This window comes from Cervus canadensis, chromosome 6, assembly GCF_019320065.1.
Source record: "Cervus canadensis isolate Bull #8, Minnesota chromosome 6, ASM1932006v1, whole genome shotgun sequence".
In the NCBI taxonomy this organism is placed as follows: Eukaryota; Metazoa; Chordata; class Mammalia; order Artiodactyla; family Cervidae; genus Cervus; species Cervus canadensis.
This window is the reverse complement of record NC_057391.1, coordinates 29,745,248-29,754,656: the sequence shown is the minus strand read 5'-3', so window position 1 is coordinate 29,754,656 and position 9,409 is coordinate 29,745,248. Positions and strand designations below refer to the sequence as shown.

General features: G+C 46.7%; 1 long non-coding RNA gene across 2 annotated transcripts; it reads left to right on the top strand.

Moving 5' to 3' along the window:
- The first annotated feature begins 270 nt into the window (after positions 1-270).
- LOC122443356 lies at positions 271-9,106 on the top strand. Of its 2 annotated transcripts, none has more exons than XR_006269990.1 (4): positions 271-584; positions 2,911-2,960; positions 6,904-7,097; positions 7,787-9,106. It is a non-coding gene; the product is annotated as an uncharacterized LOC122443356 (long non-coding RNA). The 2 variants fall into 2 exon arrangements; XR_006269991.1 differs by lacking the exon at positions 271-584 and adding an exon at positions 1,696-1,743.
- The last annotated feature ends 303 nt before the right edge of the window (positions 9,107-9,409 follow it).

The window sequence follows — 9,409 nt, the reverse complement described above, 5'->3', positions numbered from 1 at the left end:
GGGTTTACTATTTAGTATAAAGAGTTCCGATTTGGGTATATTTAAGAAAGACTCAGCTGTCAAAAGCAAAGAAACTGGGAATGGTGTTTTGACAACCATATAGTGTTAAAGGAAATACTGTAGTCTGAATAAAATTGCTTATGTTCTCCAAAACAAGAGTAATATAAAAACACTTTTTTATTTATATGGAAAAGCAAAAGCAGAAATAAATTCCAAAGGTTTCCCTTTCTTTAAGAAATTCTGAGAGAACTGCAGTCGCCATCTGTTAAGGGTTGGGAATTGAGCAAGAAGGCACATTTTGAAGGAAAAGGAGAAGAAAAGATAAGGGAAGTCTGTGTCTTCCCCACACTCCTCCTCCCCCTCGCCCAGGTCAGCGCCCCGCACTCGCCCCAGCTCACCCCGGTTAGATCTGTCCAGAAAAGTCCGTCAGGATCCTAGCCCCCTCCCGCCCCTGTGGGCCTGTTAACCCGGAGCAGATTTGGGAAGGGAAATGTGGCTAATATCTCTAGCAGCTGTCAGAGGAGGGACCTTCCTTCAAAGGGACTGGACAGGGATCCTCCACAAGTTCCCCACCAGTCTTGCAGGTCAGCAATTTGATAAGGAGCCTGGACCTCCGCTGCAAGTTGCCACTGTGTTAGAAGGGCCGGTGTCTGGGGCGGGGGCGGTGTTCGGGTGTGCGGGCTTAGCAGCCACAGCCGGGCTTGGACTAGCCTGGGAGGAGGCAGGCGGGGGCTTCGGCAGGCGCAGGGGGCGTGCAGACTCTGCCCCTGGGCGCCGGCGGCTCCGGCCCTCACCTGGCCTTCTCTTTGCGCGCGCACTGGCGCGCGTGCGCGCGTGTGTTAGACAGACAGACGTGTTTCAAACCGACGGGGTGAGCAGGGGGAACCTAAGAGTCGCTGCAATCAATAAGGGTGTCGTGCGCGGTCGTGGAGCTCCCTCCGTCGGGGCCGGGCTTGGAGGAAGCTGCGGCGCAGGGAAACTGCGGGTCTGATGGGGGAGGCCGGTCAGATTGTGATGAGAATGGAGACCGTCCGGGCAGTGTTTGAAGGGAGGTTTTAATATTAATAGTTTCGGTGTAGAGACAGAAGGGAGATTGCGTCTACGGCTCCTCGGGGCAGACTCTGGGTGACAGCGATGATGGATGATCCAGCAGAGCCCAACAGCTCCTCCCCTCCAGCCCCAACAGTGTCAAAGCTACTTTACTTGAAGCTTTAGAAATAAAATAAATAAACAGCATCCCCCTTCCCACTCTTCATACATCTCCATCCCCACACCCCCCCCTCACCGTTCCCCGACATCGATTTATGGATCATTATGAATCAATTACTGTTCTCAATACTTTCCCATTGGCTTAAATAAAACAGTCCAAAGATGAAAACGTGGGGTTCGGTGGGGATTTTTTTTTCCCCCCTGACAGGAACAATCGCAAAATCCATTATCTCATAATGAGAGGCACTGGGTTAGGAGGTGAAGCGAAAGGAAGGGTCACCCAGTAAATAAGTGGGGAGAACGCAGTGAGGGGGTCGCCCAGCTGCCGTCTTTGTTCAGTTGGGTCTGTGGGTTTGGTTTGTTTGTTGTTTGGGGCTTTTGGAACGGGGGTGGGGAGGTGGGAGGAGACCCTCATGAGAATGAGATGCCCACAGGTTTGTAACCTAATTATTTAACTACTTTGGAGACATCTATCTGAACGTGTGTCTCGGCAAACACCAGAGGTTGTTGGTAGAGAGATCACGCACGGTAAAGGTGTGGAGGAATGAATGGGTCGTCCGCAGGACGGATTTTCACTTTGTTGTGAGCAACTGTGAGAGGTTTGCTGCTGGAAAGAGGGATTCTCCCTCCCGCGACGCCCTCCTGCGTCCCCGCCGTGGGCTGTTTTTGTCGCTGGGACGGGTTTGGGTCTGGGACCGGCCGCCCCCGGCCGCCCCCGCCCCCACCCCGGCCGCCCGAGGCTTTTCTTCCCTCTCTTGCCCCTTCCGCGGCGGTGCCCGAGCTTCTCTAGGTGTTTCTATGACTACATTGTGTGGGGGGGAGGGTCAGCTGCGGGGGTTGCCCGCGAGAGGGCCGTTCCTGGGCGATCATTTATCAATGTCACCCACATAATGATTCTCTCTGCAGCCTCCTATTGATGAAGATAATTACATTAGCTCAGAGTGACTGATCAATGAAAAACCACCACACAAAAACTTCTTTACTCCTCTATAATACCAAAAACCGATACAGAAATAACATAGAAAGCCTGATTTTCTTTCCTTTCCCTATCCACCAATGGATTCTGCCCCCCACTCCCCAAAACAGGACGGGGGAGTAAAGTAAGAAAAAAGACCCAGGTTTATTTCGTTTAGAGGAGGATGCGATTTTGTCCGTGAATGCATTTTCTCTAAATGTGTTGGCTTCATTCCTCCATTGGTACAGAATATCAACGGACTTGCTAATGTGAGTTGCTTTTAGACTGGTCTGTGGTTTTCCGTTCTTTTTATTTCTTTCCTCCCCTTTGGACTTTTTTTTTTTTCTATTTCAAAAAAAAAGAGACAATTATTTTATAAATAACTGGAAAAGGAAATTACTCTAGGTCCTCTTTTTTTTTCAAGCGTTTGCCTAAGTCGGGTTATCTTTTGTCTTTATCACTTCATAAAGTAGTGCAATTAAAGATGTGATGTTGCATAGGTATAATACGGTGGATCCATAATACGGCGACATAATACGTTATATTCCCGCCTGAAAGTTTGCAGCTAAATTACGATTTCGCTTTTGCTAGACTTAAAAATCAATATTTTCTCAATTAAATAGAATTTTAATGGTTTAGTTGCGAGTTGTTAAAGGCGCTGTAAATTTTATTGTTATGTTTCTTGGCTTCGGAGTAGATGCTGGAGGAGACCGGTTGATTCTCATGGTCTTTTTTTTCTCTCAAAGAACCTAGCCCAGGAACCTCCAGAGTGTCAGATCAAATGCAAGCAACAAAGGTAAGGAGGGTTCCTAGAGGGAAGGGGCTAAGGGTGGGGAGCCCGCCAGGGGAGCCCTCCAGCGCCAGAGGCCATTGTCTTGTATATTTTCACCTCTTATTGTCCCGCCTCCTGAAAGTGACAGAAGTGTCCATTTTACTCTAATCTTTCTCAAAGAGGAGCACGTTCGACTCCCATCTGTTCCCTGACAATCAGAAAGCAAGCTAAATTTGGGGAGCATTCTAGATTCTTCCCAGTGTCCCCCACTCATTTCTGTTTCCTTTCCTTCTGTCACCAAAATGTAACTCCAATCTAGTTCCTTCAGGAATTCTGCCATATTTTATATGCGTTCTGGCCTCTTATGTCAGAACTCACTCCCCACCCTCAAGAGCAGCTCACTGTTTACAGATGTTTTCTCCTTCCACACGTCCCACCTAGTAAAAGTTCCCGCAGAGAATTAACTGTGGTGTGTTAATAGCCCAGGTCTGCTACTGCTGTCCCCTGCAAAGTTGAAATCTGGTAAGGTGAGGAATGGCATTGAACTAACGCTGGAGAGCAGCTCCAGGCGGGCAGAAGCCCAGAGACTTGAAAATTCCAGGCCCAGGGACTTGGTGGGAAGCAAGGTTGTGAAACTTTTAGATTGTAAGGTGGAAAGGAGGATAAGAAAATGAGGCTCCAAGGGTACCAAATAAGAGAAGAATTGAGCCAGGCAGAAAAAGGAAAAAAAAAAAAAAAAAGACGGGCCTTTGGGACCTCTTTGTAATTTAAAAATAAATAATAATGCAGGGAAATTGAATACCTAAGGCTTGCGATTAATTTTTTTAACCCAATGTCTAAGGACAAGTCCTCTGAGATGCCAGGAAGGGCTGGATTTCCAAATGGAACTACTCACAAAGTTCCTTTGCAGTTAGTTCCCTCTTGAGTTAATTTGCTGGGAATGAGAAGACGAGGGGAAGGACTCTGTGTGTGGTGGACCAAGGGCTTAAGGAAGAGTATGGTGGGAAGGGGCACCTCGCCATAATGAGGCTGCTGTTTTAAGCTTGAATAGAGAAGGGGTGGGGGGGAAGGATAGAGAAAAAGGCACACACCACCACAATGCACTTTAAAATAATTCTCACCTATCTGCCTTTCTTTTTCATTTTACTCACATACATCATCAAATGTTATACATAGGTGGTGGGAATTTCTAGTTCATCATCTTTTGTCCGGAGACCCACCGGATTGATTCCCCTTCTCTTAGATTCCTGACATGTAAGCCTAGACCATGGCCTTTTTATCAAGTGAGTGGGGCTTTGTTAATGTATTTGTACTTTTCTGCTTTCAGTCTAAGTTTCTCACTTTGGCGGAAGGAGGGGTGCAAGAAAGGAGGGGGAGGGGAACGGAACACAAAGACTTTATCTCGTTCTCACCAAGCAGGTTTCAAAATAGGAACTTAATGGGGAGAAAAAAAGAAAGAATGGACAAAAAATAAAGAGGGGGTGAGGATTGTTTATCACAACAGGTTTACTTGTCTGGAAGAAAGGTGATTCTATGATTTTTTTTTTTTCCCTTTGAGGATTCTGATTTCTTCATATTGAAACATTTTCAGATTTCAATCCTTTAGCAGACAAAACCTCAATATAAATATGACATGGGCCACTGGCAAAAAAGCGAACTTAAACTCAGTGCTAAGAGAGGAGGGGGAGTGGGGAGCAGAGAGAACCCTTTCTGATTAATAACTAGCAGGGTAATGTTGAGGGCTTTTTCTGCCCGATTGCCTTTTTGAATTAGAGCCGATTTCTTCACACTTCAATAGTGCCTGTCTCCTTTAAAATGACTGGCAGATTTGTTTCTCTTTTTTCTCTCCCTGAGACTTAATGATGTAAAATTTCTAATTAGTTAAATCATATTGCTTAAAGGCCTAATATTTACGGTGTAAGAAACGATCATCCTGATATGAACCTCTCGAAATATTCGGAGAAATAACATTTGACTTTCAGGTTGAGGGGTGAGAGAGGAGGAAGGGCTCTTACAGGAAGCTGTTTAGAGGAGAGAAGGCACGGACCCGGCAACATGTTAAATTAATAGTTGAAGTTGAGCTGGGCTCACACCCCAAGTCCGCTTTTATTTTTCAATCAGCGAAGATTTAATTGGCAGCCCTCAGGCCGGGCGATCTGATATTTTCTCATTAGTTTCCCATCACTAATCTTGAGCGTTAGATTGGCTTAAAGGTTGTCAACATTTGACCAATTTTATTTAAGGGGAAAAAAATCACGCATTATGGCTCCGGGATGTGAGATCTGCAAATAAATCCTGCTTGGATCAGCGGAACTAACAGGCGAAAAAAATGTTGACTATTCGTCGGCGCATTTAATAAGTTGCATTAATGTATATTTCAAGGCTAGGGAGAGAGATTATACATGTGCTTCATAGATGCAGATGAAAAGGGGTTGATGGGGAGGGGGGTGCACTATAAGCGGAGTGGGGAGGTAAAGCGAGCCGTAGGTATGTTGCCTAACAGCGGGTAAATAACCCAAGTGGAAGAGCTGCTGAGGGTTTAGGAGCTCCACTCCCCCCGCCCCCCTTCCTTTTGCAGCTGCGTAAAACTGCAAAGCCTGTCTTGTAGCGCCCAGCGGCTCGGCTGTCTGGTCCAGAGATAACATAAGAGCGCCCCCTGCTGGCTAATGGAGTAGACGGCTGCGCGTCAGCCCCCTGCGAAGCAAGTCGTGTTTTTCTGCGCTCCCCACCCCCGCTCCGCTCGACTGATTCGCTTCACCACCCCCACCTCCGTTCTGCAAAAGAACCCCGCGGTAGGAGAATAGTTTGTCAAAGCTGAACATTTAAGTGAATATATGAGAAAAATAATAATAACATACGAAAAATAAAATTCAAACCCCCACCTTCACTTGGCCTCCAGGGAATAAACTATCAAATGACTCAGAAAGGGACAGGTATTCTTCTAAATCTCTTTATTTTCCGGGGTTTTGCTATGACTTGTTTGTTTCTGCCGAGCTGTAGATTTCGAGTCCAAGGAAATATGTTTAATAGATGCTGTAGAAGTTTTTTTTTTTTTTTTAATGGATATCTGATGGGAAAAGAGGCCAGTACAAAACATTTTACAGCCTTGCAAAATTAAACTCCCGGGAACTCCCACTATTTCAGTCAAGTCCCAAGAAATCGCTTTCGGAATTCAGACAGTTGCTTGTCTTGAATGACCCTTCGCTGCACCGCCAAGAAATCTCGGCCCCTGTCTGGGTTTTGTTTTTTCTTTTAAATAGAGAATGTGCTTGAAAGTTGTCTTCGTATCTACCTACCTATCTGCACACACACACACACACACACACACACACACACACACACACGTCTTTTCTCCAAAGGTCCTTCTTTCTCCACTGTGTTCTCAGTTTTGCTGGAAACGGAAAGGAGAACTGAAATGCACCAAAATAAACTGCCACTGTCCTTGACACTTGATCTTCCCCGGGTGCTTCACAAGCCAGTGCAAGGTGTGGGACTGGTATTAAATGAGAGTGCTGGGGTTATTTTTCAACCTTTTCGGTGCACAGAGGCGCTTTCTTGGCATCCCAGTGCATCTTCCCGAATGCTAACCACGGTACGACGAGGGCGCGCAGGTAGCGAGAGCCCGGACAACCTCGGGTCGGCAGACCCGCCACCAGCCTCTCTTCCCGGGGAAACGCGCTGGCCGAGCAGCTCTGACGCGGAAAGTCTTCTGACCACAGCCAGATCCCACCGAAAGAGCGTAGATCTGTAGTGAGGAACCACTTTAGTTTGTAGGGAGTTGGGGGGTGGGATGCTTTTTGAAGGTACCTGATTGCGGGATTTTGTGAAAACTGCTCTGAGAAATGAGGGGGAAGAAACCACGGGCAGGGAGGACGGCAAGGGAAAGGTGGGTCTCTTGTTCATTTCTTGCCAGAGGATCAGGACCTTAGAGTTTGAAAATCCGTTCTCTTACCTCACTTCTCCCTAGGCTCCCCCGCCCCGCGTCACGCCTTCTCCAATCCTCCTCTTTGGGGATGCTCCGGGAAGGGCTACTTCCCGGGGACTTGAGGGGACCAGCGCTCCTAGGGCAAGGCGGAGGCAGCCCGGGCTGATGCCAGTGAAGGGATGCCTCAGTCCTCCGGTTGTGTTTCAAGAATTGCTGGGGCTATTATGACAACTGAGGTAAAGTTAAATATTTATACTCCAACGTGTTCTCATTATTTTTTGTCTGTTTTGAAGACATTCGGTGCTTTCAAACCTACTTTAAACATAAATCCTGGTCTGGCTGAAGCAGAACCTGTCTCCTGTCACTGAAGTTGACTTTTGGAAAAGTCTTCATTAAGCTCAGAAGTGAAAGGAAAGTTATCTGTAAACGATATTAGTTTAAATATATATGTGGATATGTACATAGAGTTCATTTAAATATATGTGTGGATGTGTGTATATGTAGCACACATATTTTACATATCTATTTCCACCTAGTTATAATAGAGAAAAGGAAGCAAGTGCCCCCTGCCCCTTGCAGCTGAATCCAAATAAAAATAATTCCAGGAGATAGTCTCACAGAAAAAGAAAACATGAAAATCTCATTGTATTTGTCTCAGTTCGGCTTAATGAAATTTGGAGACATTGACAGTCTGGTCAGTGTTCTAAGTAAATTAATACAAAGGTCCTTAGGAAGAGACCAAAAACACCTCTTGCCATTAATCTTAAACCACTTGAAGATTATGATTAAATGAATGGGATCACTAAGCATTATCATCTCAAATAGCTATTAACTGTCTCCACCCTTTTATTGTGGCAACAAAATAAACTCTCCACTAGGAATGATGTTTCTTCCTTTTTATCTTTGTTTTCTGTTTTGCTTGAAGGGCAAAGAAGGGAAAACAGACTCCAAGAAAACCATCTCAAAAGTCTTGGATTTGCTGCTCTTAAAAGGCTGCTGTTCATTTCTGACTTCCTCATCTTTTGCTACAAAGGAAAAAGGAATCTAATGATGTGTCTACATTTGATGAGAAAAAACACTAACAACAGTGAAGGTGCACTTGTTTTATTTTCTTTTTCCCTGATTTTTTTTTTTTTAATATCCTCTATTTTAGCAGGTTGAAAGCTGTGGAGATGTAAAAGGATGTTCACTTGCCCACATCTATTCGCTGACTTTCATCACTTGAATTTTGTAGGATTTTTTTGTCAAATAGAAGTTATGGGAAAGAGAATTAGACACTTGCCAAGGGACAACAGTATTATACACTTGCAAGTAAGCTCCACCTAATCCCGTATTTGAGTGCTGAGGGGGTGTGTGCTATTTTCCTTTAATAAACCTCAAAGCCCTCATTAGACATAAAGAGGGGTGAGAACTCTATTACGGGGCATTCTGACAAAAAAGGAAGCAGTGCATCTCTGCTCTTAAGAGCCCTAGGAAACGATACCCGGAAAAAATGCCAAAGCCGTTGTGTTTTCCTTTAGAGCCCTGAAGTTGGGCAGACTTCTCAGAGAAATACAGAGTAATTAACATTTTACAAAGCAAAATGCTGAAACGCAGGGTGGTGGCTAACAATAAATAAATAAATAAACCATGCTAAAAATTATTCTTCAAACCCTATAAATTTTCAGATGCCACGAAAAATCAATGGAAACGTGCCCCCTCCAAACTGAGCACAGAGCTCTCCTACCCTGGAATTGGAGATCCCCCCTCGGCTGGAGCACTGGGAGCTATTACCCGGAGACCACAGGCAGGGGAGCGAGTGTGGCCCCTGCCCCCTTCCCCACCTGTTCCCTCCTCCCCTCCCTGAGGCTCAGGACAGGCGGGGAACTGCGCCGCCGATTGTGCTCCCAATCATCAAGGGGTACTGTGAACTGAGGCTCCTACTAAACCAAGGAGGAAACCCCACCAGCACCCCAGAAGCCGAAGACCCCGCCAAAAGGGAGAGGTCCCCTGTCCCAGGCACACGCAGCTGCCCGCCCAGTCCCGGGCCAGGCTCCAGGTGCCCGGGTGGACAAAAGGATCCTAGGCCACGTTGGTCCTGGAGCAAGTGTGAAATGCAATGGAGGGGAAGAGTGTGTCCCCTCTGCACGCTATGGTGTGTGTGTGTGTGTGTGTGTAAGAGGTGTGCACTGTAGAGCGGGCCTCTGGCGGCAGATGTCAGCTGGGGATGTTCACCCACGCAGCTTCGGGGGCCACAATCCCTCACCTCCCCGTGTCTCCCACCTCCCCCAGCCCACCAGCTCTCCAAGCCCGGGTCACACCTGCAGAGGTGTGGTGCCTTCCCTGGAAAGCGCCCGAGGAAAGATCCGAGGAAGAGAGGCGTCCGGGGAGCAGGGGAGGGGCTACGAAGAAAGATGGTACCTCCGGAGCTCAGACATCCCTATCTTGGAGTAATTCTCATCACTCTCAATCTTTCCACCCTGACCTACGGTTTCCAAAAAAGCAGAGATGGATTCGCGGGAAAATCGGGTTTCTGAAAAACGTCGGGGGTTTGACGCAGGCTTCAGAG